The 18,735-nt window shown below is 37.1% G+C and overlaps 1 protein-coding gene across 1 annotated transcript in view; it reads right to left on the bottom strand.

The window, feature by feature from the left end:
- Window positions 1-18,328, bottom strand: part of LOC145984295 (MAM and LDL-receptor class A domain-containing protein 1-like) — a 75,857-nt gene extending 57,529 nt beyond the window's left edge. The window contains exon 1 of the mRNA XM_083117938.1: window positions 18,186-18,328. The gene's annotated coding sequence lies outside the window, so the exon portion shown is untranslated. The remainder of the gene's footprint in view (window positions 1-18,185) is intronic.
- Window positions 18,329-18,735: the final 407 nt, after the last annotated feature.

The raw sequence follows: 18,735 nt of genomic DNA, 5'->3' as shown, positions 1-18,735 counted from the left end.
GCCACCTCACTTTGAACTTGACAGACCGCTGCCAGCGTTGGGGGAATTTTATTTCCGTGCATCCAAAGAACTCGATCTGTCTAGAAATATTTGCCGAAAATGCATTTCTTGGAGATAAAAGAAATGGACGCTGTCCAGATTGGAGGCCAAACTCTGTAGAAGGTACGCAATTAGCCTTCGAGTAGGGATAATGACGGGTAATTTGAAAATCTTAGACAAGAACAAGAAGGTGCAATCAGGTCATAAGGAGAAAGAAAGGATAAATCAAGTGGCGCGAATCGCATGCAATGGGAACAATTCAGATTGCTTTTTACAGGAGGAGTGGAATTGAACATTAACTGTTTAATTTTAAGTCGTATGTTTGTAGTCTGTGTGTAACCTAACCCTTTGATTTGGGGAAGGAGGAGGGTATCATCTATTGGATTCGCGCATTTCCTAGTTGTGTTTACTTTTCTGCTACTTTCGGCTAATCGCGACGATGAGGATGAGTGATGATTAGATAAAATTGATGAAGAAACATGCCAAAGCCTGGATTCGAAACCGGGAACTTCGGTTCATGTACTACAGCACGTGCTTTTGAAACAATATCCGCTTGTATGGGGGGTAGAGGGTCCTCCTCCGTGGCCGTGCGGTCTAAGTCGCTGTGCTTTGGGCTCCGACTGCGGGACGGCATTGGTTCGAGTCCGCCTGGGTTCAGTCTCTGGGCTCTTGGCCTGTGTATAGGACCAGTGGCCGCCCACCATCGTGAGGAAATTGAAGAGCTACGAGTGAGTAGCGTAATCCGGCCATAAAAATGTCCTATAACGACTGAGGGTTTGACGTGCTGACCCCACGTCACGTCACCTAATTACCGGTTGAAGATCTCCACACATCTAGGTATGATTATGGGAGAGACATAAGGCAGTAAGGAGATAGGCCTAGGCCCTTACAGGGCTGTCGAGCTACGGGTTATTATTATTATTAATATTATTATTGTTGTTGTTGTTATTATTATATGGGGGTAGAGAGTGGTTAATGTATAGTATTGTGAAATATAATTTAAAAATAGGAGTGAAGCAAATCTTTGTACAGTTACGTTTGAACTTCGCTTTACTGCCACGTTTGGCTAATTGCGAGGATAGGGATGAATTATGAAGTGATGAAATTGATGAATGGACACTCACAAACACCCATGCCCAGGCTGGGATTTGAACCCGGGACCCCTGGGTACAGTTACGTATACATTCATTTGCAGAATTTAATTTAATGTACCAACGTTTGTAAAATGAACGAAATCAATAACTATTTTGTAGCTCTATGCGTAAACTAATTTTCACTTACTTTTGAAGTAATCCAAAAAGAAATAACGGATTTACAGAGTAAAACGAACGTAGAAAATACGGGAATGTGATCGATGAACGCAAAATATTGAGCCTGAATGTAACGAAGGAGTTGTTTTCAAGGTTGAATGACGAAACCATTAAATATGCAGGCAATCAATGGAAGCGCTGTCGTTTTATTCAATTGCATTCCGCAATTCTGAGCTTACAGCTATTTCAGGATGTTTTCCTTCTTAGCTATTTGAACAGTGCACATCTTATAAAAGAAAAAGATCCATGTAAAGAAATGTTAGGTTATCCATTTTTTTACGTATACAGCTTTTAAGATATGTTCTAATTTATTAACGTAAATCCATACGATAGGGTAATCCAACTGCTTCAATGTTGTTCAACTTCAAGATTCCGGGTTTGAGTCTCGGATTGTGAACTTACTTTTTGTGCTTGTTCTTCTTTCATAGAATTTAACCAACACTCATTGGCATTATTATGGTTAACTTAAAGAGGTAAAAAATATACCCAAATAACCAAAACAATATTACAAGCAGATTCTAAATATATAATATAAACTATCAACGTGCTGACAGGTGTTTTTTTTTTTTAAAAAAAATGGTAGTGTCTCACTAAACGGGTGCCTGTGGGTTCCTTGAGGATTATGGATGGGTAAGAGGCCGAGTAACTGATTGATTGATTTGGTTTATTTTACTTCGCTCTTCCGCGACTTTTGTCTAATCGCAAAGATTAGGATGAGTGACGACATGATGAAATTGATGAAAGGACACTAACAAAGAATACCAATGTTTAGGCCTCGATTCGGACCCAGGAGGCTGAGTGAAATCTTGTGCAAATTTTTGTAGCATTTTATGAAGCTTTTCTGGCGGCAGATATGATTTCTCTATAGCATTTGTTTTGTAGTTGCCTGGTGATGCTTAACTTTATTTTGATGATAATAAATGCACGTGCTTTTCCGTGATTGTAATTTTTACGAAATGGGGCATTGCATGTGAAATCAACAAGTGAAGATGCACTTTTCAATTTCACAAATTTTGATTCATTCGAAATTGGCATACTGAAGGGGCCACTTGAGGTAGGAAAATATGCAACTTTGCAGATCCATCTTTTGTATTTCCAAAATTACAGTGTTGCAAACTGTGCGATTTTGGCAATTTTTTCCAACATCTTGTTAACTTTAAATTACAATATTTCGGCAATCAGGGCACCTATAGAAGTGATTCGGGCGGCGTTGGAAAGATCTTGAAGGGCTCTTTGACATGATATATCGTATCACGCATTAGGCGTGACTCGAACCCAGGACGTCATAAATAAATACGCTAATCATGTTATAAAAAGGGGTCCCGCTGAAGCGTTGCAAAAGAGCTTCTTAAAAGTAAAAATCACGCCAGCGACCTTCAGCTGAGTTGGAAAAACTCCACTGACATGGCATTAGGCCGGCAGAATACGAAAATCAGTAAATCAGCGTTTATGCTCAGAAATCGCCGTTGGCAAGGGACGCTCCGAGCCAGCGGATTTAACGATCAAAAAAGTTCGAATTTCATTTAAATAGCTCGAGAGAATATTTCTCACCCCCAGTCGTTATCTGAAATTTATACTAGCAGTTGTACTAAGAAAGTTATGGCGTGAATAGTTGTTGCCTTCGACTTAAAGTCGGATTACCGATGGATACAAAAGGAGTTACAGCGAGGAGTAGTGCGCTACCAAAAGAATTTTTATTTCAGGAGTGTTTCATCAGTGTTTCATCTACGAATCAGCGAGTTGATTTTCACATCGAGTTCTACAGGTAACGAACGTTCCTATATCCTTGTCTATCATTCTCTCACACGCCTGACAGACCAGTCAATTAACTAACTAACTCTCTAGCCTTCTTAAACCCGAAGGTTCATGGCTGCAGCAACACAGGCCTTCCATCTTTCCCTATCTTGAGCAAGATCTATATACTCTTTTCCATCCCTACCGATTTCCCTTAGGTCCATCTCAACGTTGTCCCTCCATCTTCGTCTTGGCCTTCCTACAGGTCTCTTACCATCTGGTTTCCCAACAAGAATCCTGTAAACTCCTCTTTCCTCTCCCATTCGTGCCACATGGCCTGCCCACCTAAGTCTTCTTGATTTAATTATTCTAATAACATCTGGACATGAATACAAATTATGTAGTTCTGAATTATGTAACCTTCTCCACTCACCTGCCTCCTCATCCCTTTTAGGTCCAAAGATTTTCCTAAGGATCTTATTTTCAAATACTCTCAATTTATGTTCCTCTTTCAATGTAAGGGACCAAGTTTCACACCCATATAATACTACAGGCAAAATTACTGTTTTGTATATTTTAACTTTTAGTTTCTTAGATATTAAACGAGAAGACAAAAGTTTATGAAGAGAGAAGTAACATGCATTTCCTGAATTAAGCCTACTTTTTATTTCCTCTTTAATATAATTTTCATTTGTTAATGTTACTCCTAAGTATTTGAATTTGGAAACTGGTTCAAACAAGTTGTTATCAATAATTAGATTTTGATTATTACCTAACACTTGGTTTCGGCCTGTAAGCATATATTTAGTTTTCTCTTTGTTAACTTCCAAACCTATCTCTTTAGCACTTTTGAAAAATATTTTAGCATTATTCTTAATCGTATTTATATCATCCCCCAGTAAGTCTACATCATCTGCATATGCTAACAACTGAGTCACACCATTTAATTTTAGTCCTTCTTTAGTTTCTTTTAACTTCCTTACAGCATATTCTAAGGCAAAATTAAAGAGCAATGGAGATAATGCATCTCCTTGTTTTAACCCATCATGAATTAGAAATTTGTCAGACATATTATTACCCACACGAATTTTTCTTTCTGTTTCACTGGTGCATATTTTTATCATACTAACAAGCTTATTAGGTATTCCAAACTCTACTAATATATTATATAATTTATCTCTTTTGACCGAATCATATGCTTTTTTGAAATCAATGAATAGCTGATGGACATTTTGATTATATTCCCACTTTTTTCAAGTGTCTGTCTGATGTGAAAAATTTGATCTGTAGTTGATCTGTTACGTTTAAATCCACATTGATAATCACTTATAATTTCATTAGCATATGGGGTTAGTCTTGTTAAAAGAATGTTAGACAATATTTTGTATGTTGTTGAGAGTAGAGAAATTCCACGGTAATTATTGCAGTTAATTTTATCACCTTTTTTAAACACAGGAACAATTATGGATTCTTTCCACTGTTGAGGGATTTCTTCTTTATTCCATATTAAACAAATTAATTTATGAATTTGACATATTAATGAATTTCCACCATATTTAATTAACTCAGCTGGTATTAAATCAATGCCAGGTGCTTTGTTATTATTTAGCCTTTTAATAGCATCTTTAACTTCAGTCAAGTTAGGTTCTGGAACTAAAGGTTCTGCTGTGTGTACTTCATTTACTTCTGATTTATCTCCTACATGGACATTTAAAAGGTCATTAAAGTAGTTCTTCCATCTATTTAGAATATCGCTTGGGTCAGCTAGAAAATCACCATCTTTATCTTTTATCAAGTTTACTTTAGGTTGCCACCCCTTTCTAAATTCATTTACACCTTTATATAAATCTCTGATATTTTTGTTTTTGCTGTTTGTTTCAATTTCGTTTATTTTGCTTTTCAAGTAATCTCTTTTTTTACTTCTAAACGTGCGGTTAACTTCTTGCTTTATTCTATTATAATTGCTTAGATTTGTATCATCCGAGTTATTTAACCACCTAAGTCTAGCCTGATTTCTTATTTCTATTAGATTATGACATTCATTATCAAACCATGGCTTACTTTTTCTTGGTTTATGGTATCCTATACTTTCTTTAGCTGCTGATTCTATTGCATTACGTATGTGCTCCCAATTCTTATTTACGTCTGTTTCATTTATATTTTCATCATCATTTAAATCCTGCAAAACCTCAAATCTATTTGACAGTTTAATTTGGTAATTTCTCTTAATTCTTTCATCAGTAAACTTTCCTGTATCAAATTTTATAACTTTTAGATTTTGTTGCTTATGATTTATCACTGAGAGTCTTTCTCTTAATTTAGCAATTACTAAATAATGGTCACTGGCACAGTCAGCACCTCTATGTGTACGAACGTCAATTATACTAGTATGCCTTCTCTTATCAATGAGAATATGATCTATCTGATTATGAGTTTTACCATCTGGAGAAGACCAGGTATATTTATGGATATCTTTATGTTTAAAAGTGGTACTTTTCACAATTAAATTCTTTGAGGTTGCAAAAGTAATCAATCTTATACCATTATCATTACTTAATTCATGAAGACTTTCTTTACCAATCGTGGGTTTAAATGTCTCTTCTTTGCCAATCTGTGCATTACAGTCACCTAACAGAATTTTCATATCATACTGAGAAAATTTATCAAAGACCTGTTCTAACTCTGTATAAAAATCATCTTTAGTATTATCATCTTTATCTTCCCTTGGTGCATGTATGTTTATTAAAATAATTTTACACCACCTACCCTGTAAAACTGCATATGATATCCTATCATTAATAAATTCTACTGTTTTAAGAGCCGAGATAATTCTATTATTTATGAAAAAGCCTGTTCCAAAATTATGATTTTCAGTACCACCATAGAAAAAAGTATAATTTTTAGTTTTACAATTCCCTTCTCCTGGCCACCTAACTTCCTGGACAGCTACTACATCTAATTTATACTTGACTATCTCGTTAACTGTACACTGAAATGCCCCAGGCCGGTAAAGGCTCAGAACATTCCAGGTGCCTAATTTAATATCCTTATTCCTAACGTAGATCTTATCCGTAGTCCAGAGACCTCCCAAAGTAGTCCCCACCCGGAGATCCGAACGGGGGACTATTTTACCTCCGGAATATTTTACCTTGGGAACATCCATGGCCTTATATTTCTGTTTCTTGACAAGACCAGTCAATTGAAGTGTTTTAAATTAAATCTAATCCTAGTGTTGTTCTCATTTCACAGGGCAAGCTCCTTGCTTGTTTGAGTGTTGACGTTGCTCTTCAGAGCTGTAGCCCCACTTACGATGCACCTCTCGCAGCCTATAAACTTCGAATACCACGCTCTCAAATAGCCTATCTACGATCCCAAAATCTAAACAACATTGTGTTTAGACGATATAGCATTTCTATGCCAGGGCAAAGAAACAATTGAATGTGGTGTAAGGAAAATTTTGGTAGCCATTTTCTGAAGAATGGGTCATTTAATTTCTTTCAAAAATTTACATATCATACATACGTGCATATTATTCAATAAGTATACAAAGTTCAAAAATGGGACGCCAATGGAATCCGGAGTTATGTTAGATTTAGGTTAGGTTTGGGTGGGGTATGGTAGGTTAGGTAATGGATGATAACAGATTTTGATAGAAACATTCCTAATATTCAAAAGTAAAAGTCTAACAGAAATCAAATACAATATTGTTTGAATTAACGTACATGAATATGATGATTAAATTCCCGTTTATTAGAAATACAGGGTTACTCAAAAGTCCGGTTGCATAGGCAACTCCGTTATTAGTGCACATAGCGAAAAATGGAAAGAGGGGGAAGTTGGTGGAAGTAGGTCAGTTTCAATCTAAAGTGCTTGAATTTTCAACGTTCTGGATGTACGCTGGTACGACCCTAATTGGTAACCACAAATGCCACATGCCATACAATATTCCGTGCCAAGCATATATGATAAGCATAAGATATGGATCTGCAAAGTTCCATATTTTCCTACCTCAAGTGGCCCTTTCAGTATGCCAAATTTCAAATGAATCAAAAAATGTAAGGTTGAGGACCTTGTTGATTTCACATGGAGTGACCCAAATGTTACTTTCAAAATTCCTTTTTTGTCAATGAATTGCATCAAATGTTAATAATAAATATTAATATTAATATATCCTTCGTTTTCCTTAACTGTCCAGCATTAGCCTACCATGCTCTTCCCTACATGGACATGAAAGAATCCTTGCTATGCCCAATTCTGACAATGTATATTATCATATTTGATCATAATAACAATAGCCTTACAACTGTAGAATTCAGAATTTGAAGCAAAAACGCGAAATAAAGAAATAACGATTCCGGCCGTGGCACACGCAAGCTGGTTAATGCATAGCCATCGAGACAGCTCAAAATTAAACCTTGCACGCGAACTCTTTCTCCAAGAGGAGCCAAGAACAAAATATATGGACGATTCAGAAGAAATAACCTTCTTAATAACATACCATTTAAGGGACCAGTAGGACAAGGTCGAGTAATCCGGGTATAATGTTTTTGTACCAACAGAATTGGCTCCCTCGGAATGATGAATTCAGAAGTTTATTTCGGGGAAGGGCTTTTCTAGCACCACTTGATCGCACCGCAGAAGCTATTGTTCTTCTTCTTACTATATGTTTATATAGCTGTTGAAAGCAATCGTCGCATTAATGTTTTCAAGAAAGAGTTCTGTAGAATATTCCAAGATTTCAAGAGCTAAAATCACCCTTTTCTAAAGCGCTCTCATCTTATAAATACCATGTTTTTTTATCCGCGTTAGGAAATGGTAACGAAAAAGATTGAATTTATGACATTTTTTAAAAATGTAGTAACTTAATTTGGACATTCGCAGACATTGTTTTACTACAGGAAAATTGAAAGGAAAATTTAGTTTTTCATTATTTTTCTTCCATAAATACAACCCTTCAGTTTTTTTACTCTAGTTATATGCCACTTTGTACGATTTTGTACGATTACTCAAAAATACATTTAAGTTTGAGTTTTAAGTTCATTTTATGCACAGTTTAAAGTGGAACCCGAACCAATATGTGCCTCCACCGGGTATCAAACCCGGGAACCTTTGATTACAAGGCGACGACGTTACCACTATGCCATCGAGGAGGCAATAATAAATTTGAAAACAACATAATATTAGGCGATTATTTCTAATTCTAAAATCACCCTTTTCTAAAGCGCCCTAGTCTTCTAAATACCATGTTTTTTATCCGCGTTAGGAAATGGTAACGAAAAAGATTGAATGTATGACATTTTTTTAAAATGTAGTAACTTAATTTGGACATTCGCAGACATTGTTTTACTACAGAAAAATTGAAAGGAAAATTTAGTTTTTCATTATTTTTCTTCCATAAATACAACCCTTCATTTTTGTATTGGTGAAAGAAAGTTCCTATTCTACCTCTTCAGGTTGATGGATTCATTTTGGTACATTTTTCTTCCATTTTCTGCCACCTTGGGCTAATCGCGAAGATGAACATGAGTGAGGATATAATGACATTTAAACAGAACACCCATCTTCCTGCCGAGATTCGAACTCCGGACCCCTGACTCGCTGTGCTAACCACTCCGCCACGTAAGTCTGGTACCTTGCGACGTTAATCCTGACGGTAATCAGGAGCGGTGATTATACGATATATGAGAAAATCACAGACACAGTGTACACACCCACTAATGCCTGCCCACGACTTGATTACATTAATAAATTGCTTTGTCCAACTATTTTAGTTTCTGGATTGTCTTAATATCTTAAGAAACTCTGGGGTATCCAATCCCTTAGATAGGGCATTCAATATGCTGATCAACTCCATGTATATGTGTGACAATCCAATGTCACAGAATCTAAATTTTATTTCGGGCAAAGTTGAGATATTTGCATGTGAGCCTCCATCTCATCAATCATCATCTTTTCAGTCTCATGGTCAGCAAGCGTGCATACTTGTGCATGAGAAAGGAATTTTTAGCAATAATCAATGGCAAGTCTTCATCTTTATGAGTTTTCTAGACCTTCTGGTATCGTGCAAAAAAGATATTCATGTTAACACTTCATTGTCACATTTTAGAATCTAAATTTTGTGTATTTCGTTACTTGTAACACTTTCTGAAGAAGTTATGGAAGATTTACAATTTCGGAGAAAAATCAAGATTTCAAAATTCAGATTTGTGTTTGTGTATTTTATCTGTATCTGTATGCAATCAGATTGCAGTAGAGAATGTTTTTATACATAGAACGGTTGAAGGATTCTACCAAGTTAACACTGGCGAAAAATGCATTACAATGATAAGTGGCAGAAAAGCGAAGTAAAATAACCAAATCAATCCACATACACACACATATATGCTGTGTTTTGTATTCCTTGGGATATACAACAATAATTATTAATTGTTATATGTCCTCAGGAATTATAATAATAAGAACTAGCTTTCGTGTAACATGATTTGTAGTTGAGTTTTGAACAAGTTTCAATTTGATTCCTGAACAAGATCAACAATCTCACTACTCTAATGATCATTGTTGCCCAAATGATTGTGTTACGTTTCTTGTCTAACGAGCACCCGTTGGCCCTTTCCCTCTGCTCTGCTTAATCTATTCGTGATGACTTGGGATTTAATGTGATTGACTCTTTCCTTAACAACATCGTCAAATATCGTGGGGAACTTAATGACCAAATTAGCACACAAATGCCTCCATTGCCAGAACGAAAATGATGCAAACACTTGCCTTTTGTTTTCGTGCGCAGTAAGTAACTTTTTCTTTTAACTGACCATTGCAAATTATTATCACGAAGCTTTCCTAAATTGTTGTGCCCCAATTCCATTTACAGACGGAAAACATTACAGATCTCCTACCACGACTAAGAATCATGATTCGTATTAGGAGATATATTTACAATTATCTTTTTTTTGAGACAGAGATGTACTAAAGTAATTTTTACATCTCCTATAGCATGCAAACATCCACACAAATAAATAAACTTATTAACTTATAATTTTATTCATTTGATGAGCATACAGATACACTTATTTATTAAATTTAGTTATGTGTTTGTTGACAGTTTTTAATAAACAAGAATAATGTACTTTTCTTGTTTATTAAATACTGGCTCAACTGCTAAGACGTCTGATTTCCACGTAGATTTTCGGGTCCAATATCGTTGACATTCCTATGTTTAAGCAATTCTAAATAATTTCTTATTACGAAAGGTAGTCGGATCCAGGTACTGGCTACAAATCAAATATCTGAGGTAGTTATTAACAAGGTGTATACAGAACTAATTTACACTATTGAAACATGTTCTCACACGGGAGGATTGAATGCATATGTATATTTCCTTCCATATTTGATATATTTACACAAAATACACTACATATTATGTGTGTGTTGCACCAACACCTGAAACAAACAAATCTAATAGTTTCTTCACATATCTGGAGATCGTATTTTATCAGAAGCTTCATTTATGCAGCCTTATTTAACGTCGCTTGTTTGTGCCGTTAAGTTAACCACAGAGCGGATGATGGAAGAAAAGAGAATGATAAATCTCCGACCGGCCCTCCAGACTCCAACCTAGTGCCAGTCCTAAATAACGGGAAAACAATCTTCATGGAGTTTTCTCCGACTTAGGAACACGCAATCTGAACAATAAGGAGCGATTATGATAAGTTACACATCTAGTTTATTGTGTTCGTGGTGACATCCATCCTCTTGTTTACATTAAGAAACTGATACCGAACCTTCCAAATTCTTCATAAATGAAATATTCTTGGCTTGTTTTTTACACAATGAAACTTTTATAATAGTTTTGTTGGATTTTATCTGCTTGGCCTCTTCTTCCTTCATTATTCACGGTTCATGAACGAAAATGAAAATTCGAGGTAGCGGTTCCCACAGCCTTGGCGAAAAGTTCTAATTAGTATATTTACGGCTCGAAATGAATTTGTGTTTGAAAGGGCTCTTAAAACAATTGCACTTCAAGATCAACGGGTTATTAAGAAGAGAGCAGGAAAATAGATCTTTCTCAGACATACCTTGACTGGCATTAAAAAGCGACTACACATACGAAATCACAAATTGTACTACGCTTAGGTACGAGTATTTTGTTTTGCTGAGTCAGTTCTTCACCACTTGCTAGGAAAGGGAAAATATATTCGTAGCTGTCTTTACTTCAATTTATTTAGTTTCCACACTCAATATTACTCAAAATGGTAGAATTTAGATTGTCTGAGCATGATAGTCTCTTTTCAACCCCTTTGTGAGACAATTTGTTAAGCCTTTTCTTCACATTCACAATGTTCCATGCAGCAGGATGTTAATGGGTGAGAAACTAGGTGTATTTCCTTGTATTTGTATTTCGTATTTGTATTCATGTACAGATCCAAACTCAGTACTGATCAGTTACCGAACTCTATCAATTTATAGCAGAGAAAATAACTACTATGACCTACTATTACAGATAAATACTACTGAATGAAATATTTGCCTTAGTTAGTTTTTCCTTAACACTTAATGAAAAGTCTCTATTAATTTTTAAAACAATAGACGTGAGCACTAGCAATGTAGTAATGATTCTGATACTTAGGTACTGTGCATTGCATATGACTCGTTCGAGTGTCGACCTAAAGTTTCAGAAGATAACATCGCCTATCATTAATTCCCCACTGACCTTCAGAGCACTTTGAGTGGCCCACTCAATCTCGCCATCCGAGGTTCCGGATGGGTTCCTGACCATGAGTGATCATTTGAGAGTATTTCTCCATCAATTCCATCCAACCATCATTCACCCTCGCCGTCATCAATAGCCTAAACAGGTAGTAATGGAACCAAAAAATATTTTAATAATGTAAATATCCATCGCCCTTATCTGTGAAAGTTCTCCTTACCCAAGGGCGTTGTTGTAAAGCTATTGCCTTGTAATTAAGGGTCCCAGGTTCGATCTCCCGTCGAGGTACATTGAACAGTAGTTAGGATGCCACTTTAAACTGTGGGTCCAGTTCCGATTAGCCTATCTGAGCATAAAGTGAACTTAAAGCAAACTTTGACTTTTGATTACTCTGTATACAGATCATTATAATAAAAAAAAATTCCAAATATTAAGGTGTACGTACTAAACTGCCAGAGAACAACAGTCGCCAAGGACATTCCTGGTATAAGTCAGCGTCTTGGTTGTAAAAACTTAATGGAAGAATCGATATACATGTAGTATACTCCAGTAACAAAGATTTACTGAACGACTGTCAACGTTCACGTGAAATTTCACTAGTTTTGAACAACAGCGAAGAAGAAAACCACTTGTAAACTTTTTCTTCTCTTTTGAAAAACACTTCAAATTGGATAATCTCGGGTGGAATTTTTCTGCCGATGTCCGTAAAATTCTGCTCTGAGACTCATCCGACCTTGCATCAATGGGTACCCGAGGGCGACTATTTGGGATATATGAAATTGGAGCGTGGTGTTGATTGCGTCACCTCTGGGAATATATAGGGTCCCTTCCTCCCCTATGTACGTACCTTCATGGTATGGTGCGATCCTCAGAGGGCAACTTTACTTTTTACTTTACTTGCGGGCATTTATTCCGCCATGTGGCTCATATTCATAAAACAGCGAAGATCTAGCAAAGAAGTAGCACATCATCGCATCTCTTCACGGAATCTTTCCTTCTAGAGCTCCACAACAGAACTCCATTGTCTCAAACGCCCACCTTGTAAATAACCGATTTAGACTAAACACACGACCATGAAATTAGGCGGGTGCCAGAAGTTCGCGCTGTTGCCACATCGGAGCACAACCCCGTGAGTTCGGAGTTTTAAGAGAAAAACGATCTCGTTGTAGAGTTGGTCTTTGTAATCCATGTGGTACAAACTGACAGTATTTGCTCGAAAGGTCAGCGATGACACAAAAGTGCCCCGGAGAGAGGTCGGTCTGACGCTCGAACTAGGCAACGCAGCCCGGTTGACGTTGCCACACAGTGCGCGGGAACTCGCTCTCGCTTTGTTTTCCCATACGTGGCACCAGCGCAATTCTGCCCAGCCGCCTATTTTCATGGTAGTGCGTTTAGGTACGTAGTTGTATCCACATATTTTTATTACGGCCAAATCACCGGTGTGGAATTTCGAGATAACGTAAACAATAGCATATTAATATAAGATTGATATTTCACTAAAAATTCTCCATAAAATTGTGTGTATTGTAAAAATAAGAGCATCCGATAAGTTGTGTTTTATCTCCTTACATCTATGACATGTACAAATTGCAATGTCCATAGAAATTGATTGTTACTGTGACAACATTTACAAGGTTTATAAACATTAAAATTTCAATGTACGTACCTTAAAAAATCCACTAATCATGCTAGTGAAAATACTTTAAATTTTTTGCTTGAGTAAGATTTTGATTTAACTTATGATTTTGTCAGACACTTTACAAATTATATTTTTAAAATGTTAAGGTTTTTAGGAGTAAGTACTATACGTCGAGTTGTCTAATTATGCTGATGTAGACGAAATTTATGAACGGATACTCCTAATGGAACGAACACCCATGCTCAGGGCTGGACTCGAACCCGGAACCTTCCATGACGAGATTGTTAGTCAATCACTCAACACGCTCAGCCACTGTGGTCAGTTGAATTGTCAACGACAACATAAGCACATGTCTCTTTTCATATTTAGTTCACACATATTCTCAGATATGTTTAAGGTAGGTAATTTCAAACTGTTGTATGGCAATAATACCTTTTGTAAAGCAATGCACAGGAAATGAGATTATGAAAATATCTGTTGATCTAATTACTTAGGCGTAAAAGTAAACTAATTATTAATTTTGGGAAATACCTTTTACTCTCAGAGTTTGCTCTTCGTTCCATAATTATATTATTCAAGCAGTTTCATTAATAATTGCCACACACCCTTTTTCAGTTCCGCATTAGTGAAGCTTGAAAGAATCAAATTATAGTTAATAACAATTCTAAATGAGAATATTTCAGAGGCTTTTCAGTTGCTGAATGAATGCTGATCTACAAATTAGTGGCATGCTCTCTGAAGGAAGATTAAAAGAAAGATAGAGCAGAAATAATTATAGTGGAAACAATGTTTATGGGAAATTATGGCACAGATAAATCGAGACGTTGAGTCAGACGCTAATCGGTAGTATGGAAAGCTGCGAGACCAAGTGCTCTGTACTCGTTGTAGCATAATGGTTCTGTTTGAGTTCTTTAAAGCAGGGTTGTTAAAGGTCCAGAAACTCATAAATTGTAATGGGTTCTATTGGGTTCATCTGCAGGACCGGAGCCTTTTTTAAATTCGGTCCAAGTTGCGTATTGTTTCATTAAAAAAGGGTTCCTGGATCGTATTTAAATTGATCCTGAAAAAAGGTTCCTGGACCGAATTGAAATACTTTACAGATAAAAAGGTTCTTTACGCATGGTGATTTTCTCTCCTGGACCGAAATTGAATTTATTTAAAATTCCTTGACCTTTAACAACCCTGCTTTAAAGTATCTTAAACGCAAGCTAATCGCAACAATAAGGATGAATATGAACGACGACTTCATGAATTAAATGTAAGAACAAAAACAATGAAACACTTGATTATCTCGGCCACCAAGGTGGCAGCCCGACGTTCGAATTCAATTTGTGGAAAGTTTGTGTGCTTGTTCTCTGAGCTTAGCCTTACTGTGCATAAAGTGAACTTAAAACACCAACTCAATCAATCAATGTTCTCTGATCTACTTGCATAATTAGCTATATTAGTCCATCTCGTTCAAGCTTTTATTTGTAGCATAAATATGACATGGTATATAACCAGTACAAGAAAAAACAATACATTCGGTTACGGAAAACTGAATTAAACACAAGTATGGAATGACAATTTGGAGAACGTTAAAAATTGGTCATATTTTAATTTTTTGATATTCATGTAGTTTTTCTCATAACTAGGCTAATAGTGAGGATGAAGGATGATGATTAGATTATATCAATGATGGGGAAACCCACCGAAAACAGAATTCGAATCCACAACTATGCCATCAAATTAGCAGGACTTTTTTGTAAATTTTAAGAGAATACCTAAAGTTTATCAGATTTTCTCCCACATTTATATTCTATACAGCGTTTCTACAAATTGGTTAACCGTAACGATAGAGCTCTGAGTTAGGCTCGCAAAATGTCTGCCTGTCCAGGTGGCGTAGCAAGATGGCTACTGAAGCGTGGTGCTGATCACATCACCTCCACTATGGCGAAGATAGAGAACGTGTCACGTCCCTGTGACTTCCTAGCAAAGTGTAACGCACATGGATTCCTTGTTCCGTCACTTTTGAATAATCGCGAAAGTGAGGATGAATGTTGATTAGGTGAAATTGAAAGGACAATCACAAACACAGGGAGACAGGATACAAGCTTGGCTGTGGGCAGGGTTGTCAAAGGACCAGGAGCTGTAAATTAATTCTCTTCCTGTGCGGAACAGAAAACAAGTGGAAATGGAACTATAAAGAACAGATTTCTCTTGAAAATGTATTAATTCGGTCTCGGAACACAAATCACACGCACTGCTTTAAAAGGGTCCAAAAAACGTTCCATTGAAATCGGTTCTAGTTTGATTCTCTGCGGAAAGTGGTACCATAATACTGGGAAGAGATATTATTGTGATCCATTAGCCAAAAGTGGCAGAAAACGAAGTAAATTAAACAAAATCAATAATTAGGGGCCTGACGAAAAGAAAACTATCCACTTGTGAACATAAAATACTAATTCAGCTGCTGGCTGAGGACATGCAAATCCATTGTAAAATATGCTCTAAATTTGTTTTTTAAAATAGACAAAAGCAATGGCAGTCAGCTATTATTCGCATTTCGAACTCGCTGGCTCTTTCCGAAAAGCCGAACGGTGGCGCACTAATGTTAGACACAGTGGCGTAAATAACACCCCCGCAACCTCCGTGGTGTGGGGGGTGGGGGCGCACGGTCTTCGGTGGCGCAGTAAGAATGAAGATAAATTAAGAGATACTGACAGTTCACAAAAGTTTTCCTTTCGACCTTAAAATATATTTTCAACCAAACATATATTTTTGTGGACATCCTTCAAAATAGACAGATCTTGGTTACGTTATTAATCTATTTTAGACGCTGTTTATTGTGTCGGTTGTTTGCCGATAGGTTCGATAAACACGTTAATGTTGCATGGTGTAAAGGGAAAATTAATGATTAGAAAAGTTTAAGTAAAAAAATTAGAGAACCCGAAATGTGCTGAATTCACTTGAATACAGGTATGACTGCATGGTGCCTGGAAAAATCATAAAGATGTCCAAACAATGTTGAAACAAGCAAGGTCTGGATAAGTGGCGCGAAATCTTTAAAATAATTTTAGATGTAATATTATCCACCTGTAATTTTGCTCTGACGGGACATCGAGAAGATTTAACGAACGTGCAAAGTAGTTTTGGGAATTTTCTAAACATCATAGACTTGTTAGAGAGGTATGCATGACCCATTTATTAAAACTCATATATTTTCATATGTACGCGTAATTATAAATATATATATTTTTTTACAGTTTGTCTGTTGTTATATGTATGTATTTTCATATTTGTATATACCTAATACAAATGTAGGCGTAAATTAATATTATAGGAAGGAAAGCTATTTTTTAAAAAAAAAAAAAAACTAGTAGGGGCGCACAACCGAAAGTTGCGAGGGGGGGGGGGCGCAGAGCGTGTTAGTTACGCTACTGGTTAGACCAATGATTTACAGAAATGGTGATATCGCGCACGTTTGCCTTTGAGATTTTAGGTTGTATTTGGGCTTGTGTTGAAGGTTTGCTTTAAACCAGGGACAACATGGAAGTTGGCAACACGTGCAGAGAAATTTCATTCTTTGAAGGATGTGTTAATAGGTAACTTCCACTGGCAGCGGAAGTTCGCCTCGTCATATTAGCTGCTCCATTTCTCATCTAATCGTCAATCCTTCATCACTCATTAAACGTCGTCAAAGACCTTGATTTCGTACGGAAGTATTTTGAGTACGACTCCAATCGAGATGCTTATGTCGTGGCCGCAATACTGTACTTCAGGTAAGCGGATTAGTGTTTGTTTTGTGTTTCGATCACGTGCAACCTCCAGTTTTCATGCTGGTTCTGTCAATGTAAAAGTGAATTTGGAGTTATCTTCGGTTGTGTAAAAATTCTGTAGATGGGAATTTCCATGTAAATGAAACCGAAGATACTGACCGTGTGTTTGCACTTGTCTTTGCTTGTGCAATTATAATCATTTGTTTTCTATCAGATGTTTGTTTCATGGAGGATAACCCTCATTTCGCACATAGTTACTGATAAGATTTACTCATGGGGTTAACACTTCACCAAGAGAGGCTTTTGAATGTGGCACATGAGAGAGCAACTGCGATATCATTGCTTCCCTGCTCTACGCCTTTCTACAACCGCGGACAGTGTCATATCAACATAAAACATAACGTCGTCGCCTTGAAATCGAGTGGTCGTGGGTTCGATTCCCGGTGCAGACACATTACACAGTGGTTCGGATTCCACTTTAAACTCAAGGTCCATTCCCGATTAACCTTTCTTGTAACCTTTTTGCATAAAACGTACAAGCGGACATATTCAGAACACAGCTTTCCATTGTACCAGAAAGAGAAGATAATCAATTCGGAACGGAACCGGAATTATCATGACCCAGAACATTTTTTTCCGAATCCCATTTAAATACTGTTCAATTTCGGTACCGAAAAGAAACAATGCCGAACTTGGAACGAATTTAAATTGCGCTAAGGAAAAAGGTTCCGGTCCCTGTTATCGAACTCATTAGAATTTCTGGGTTTCTGGATCTTCAACAAAACAACAACAACCTGGTTGCGGGTCCAGACGCAAGAGCCATGATTGTCTGCAAAAAATGCAATCCAAGGTGTATTACACTGAGGAGACGTTGACAATGGAGTGCCTTCCGAAAAGAACACGACCTACATCCCGGAAAACAGAACGCAGATGCTAAAATATAATAGTTAATAGTTAAACTTCCGATGTAAGTTCTCTAGAGATGGATCTGCGGTACTTACAGGAAGAGCGTGTGGTCCTGACGAACGAACGAGTTCCCTTGACTGTCGGGCACCCACTGCTATGGAGAGTTTACCTGCAGCACATGCTCTCAGACTGTTTGGTCCCGTCGTCATGGGAACGCGGAAAATGTGTCAGCGCCCTCGGCCGATGCGCGGGTAAACTCAAACGCACAGTAATTAAGAGCTGTTACTCTGTCCACTTTTATGCGATTGTGGCAAATAAGTCTTTGGCTGACAAACCATTTCCTCCTACGCCCATCCATGCATCCCATTTGCTGAATCAATAACGCCAAGGAGGAGGGTGGGGGAGCTGGACTTCCGTAAATAGTAAATGTGTGTTTACATCATGCGTCGAAAAAACGAGAAGGGGAAAACAATGAGAAACGGAATATAATAGTAATTGTAAAAAATGGGATGTAATTTTGTAAGTCCTGCGACGTTCTACTTTACTTTTTCTGAACTCTGTCCCGTCACTCTCAAACACAGTGAAATGCGCTCTTATGGTATTGTATTCAGTGCTCAAATTGGGGGATGGGGGGATGTCATCCCC

The sequence above is a fragment of the Lepisma saccharinum genome, chromosome 2 (assembly GCF_977018435.1).
Source record: "Lepisma saccharinum chromosome 2, izLepSacc3.1, whole genome shotgun sequence".
Lineage (NCBI taxonomy): Eukaryota > Metazoa > Arthropoda > Insecta > Zygentoma > Lepismatidae > Lepisma > Lepisma saccharinum.
The sequence above is the reverse complement of the archived record's forward strand: the minus strand, read 5'-3'. Positions and strand labels throughout refer to the sequence as shown.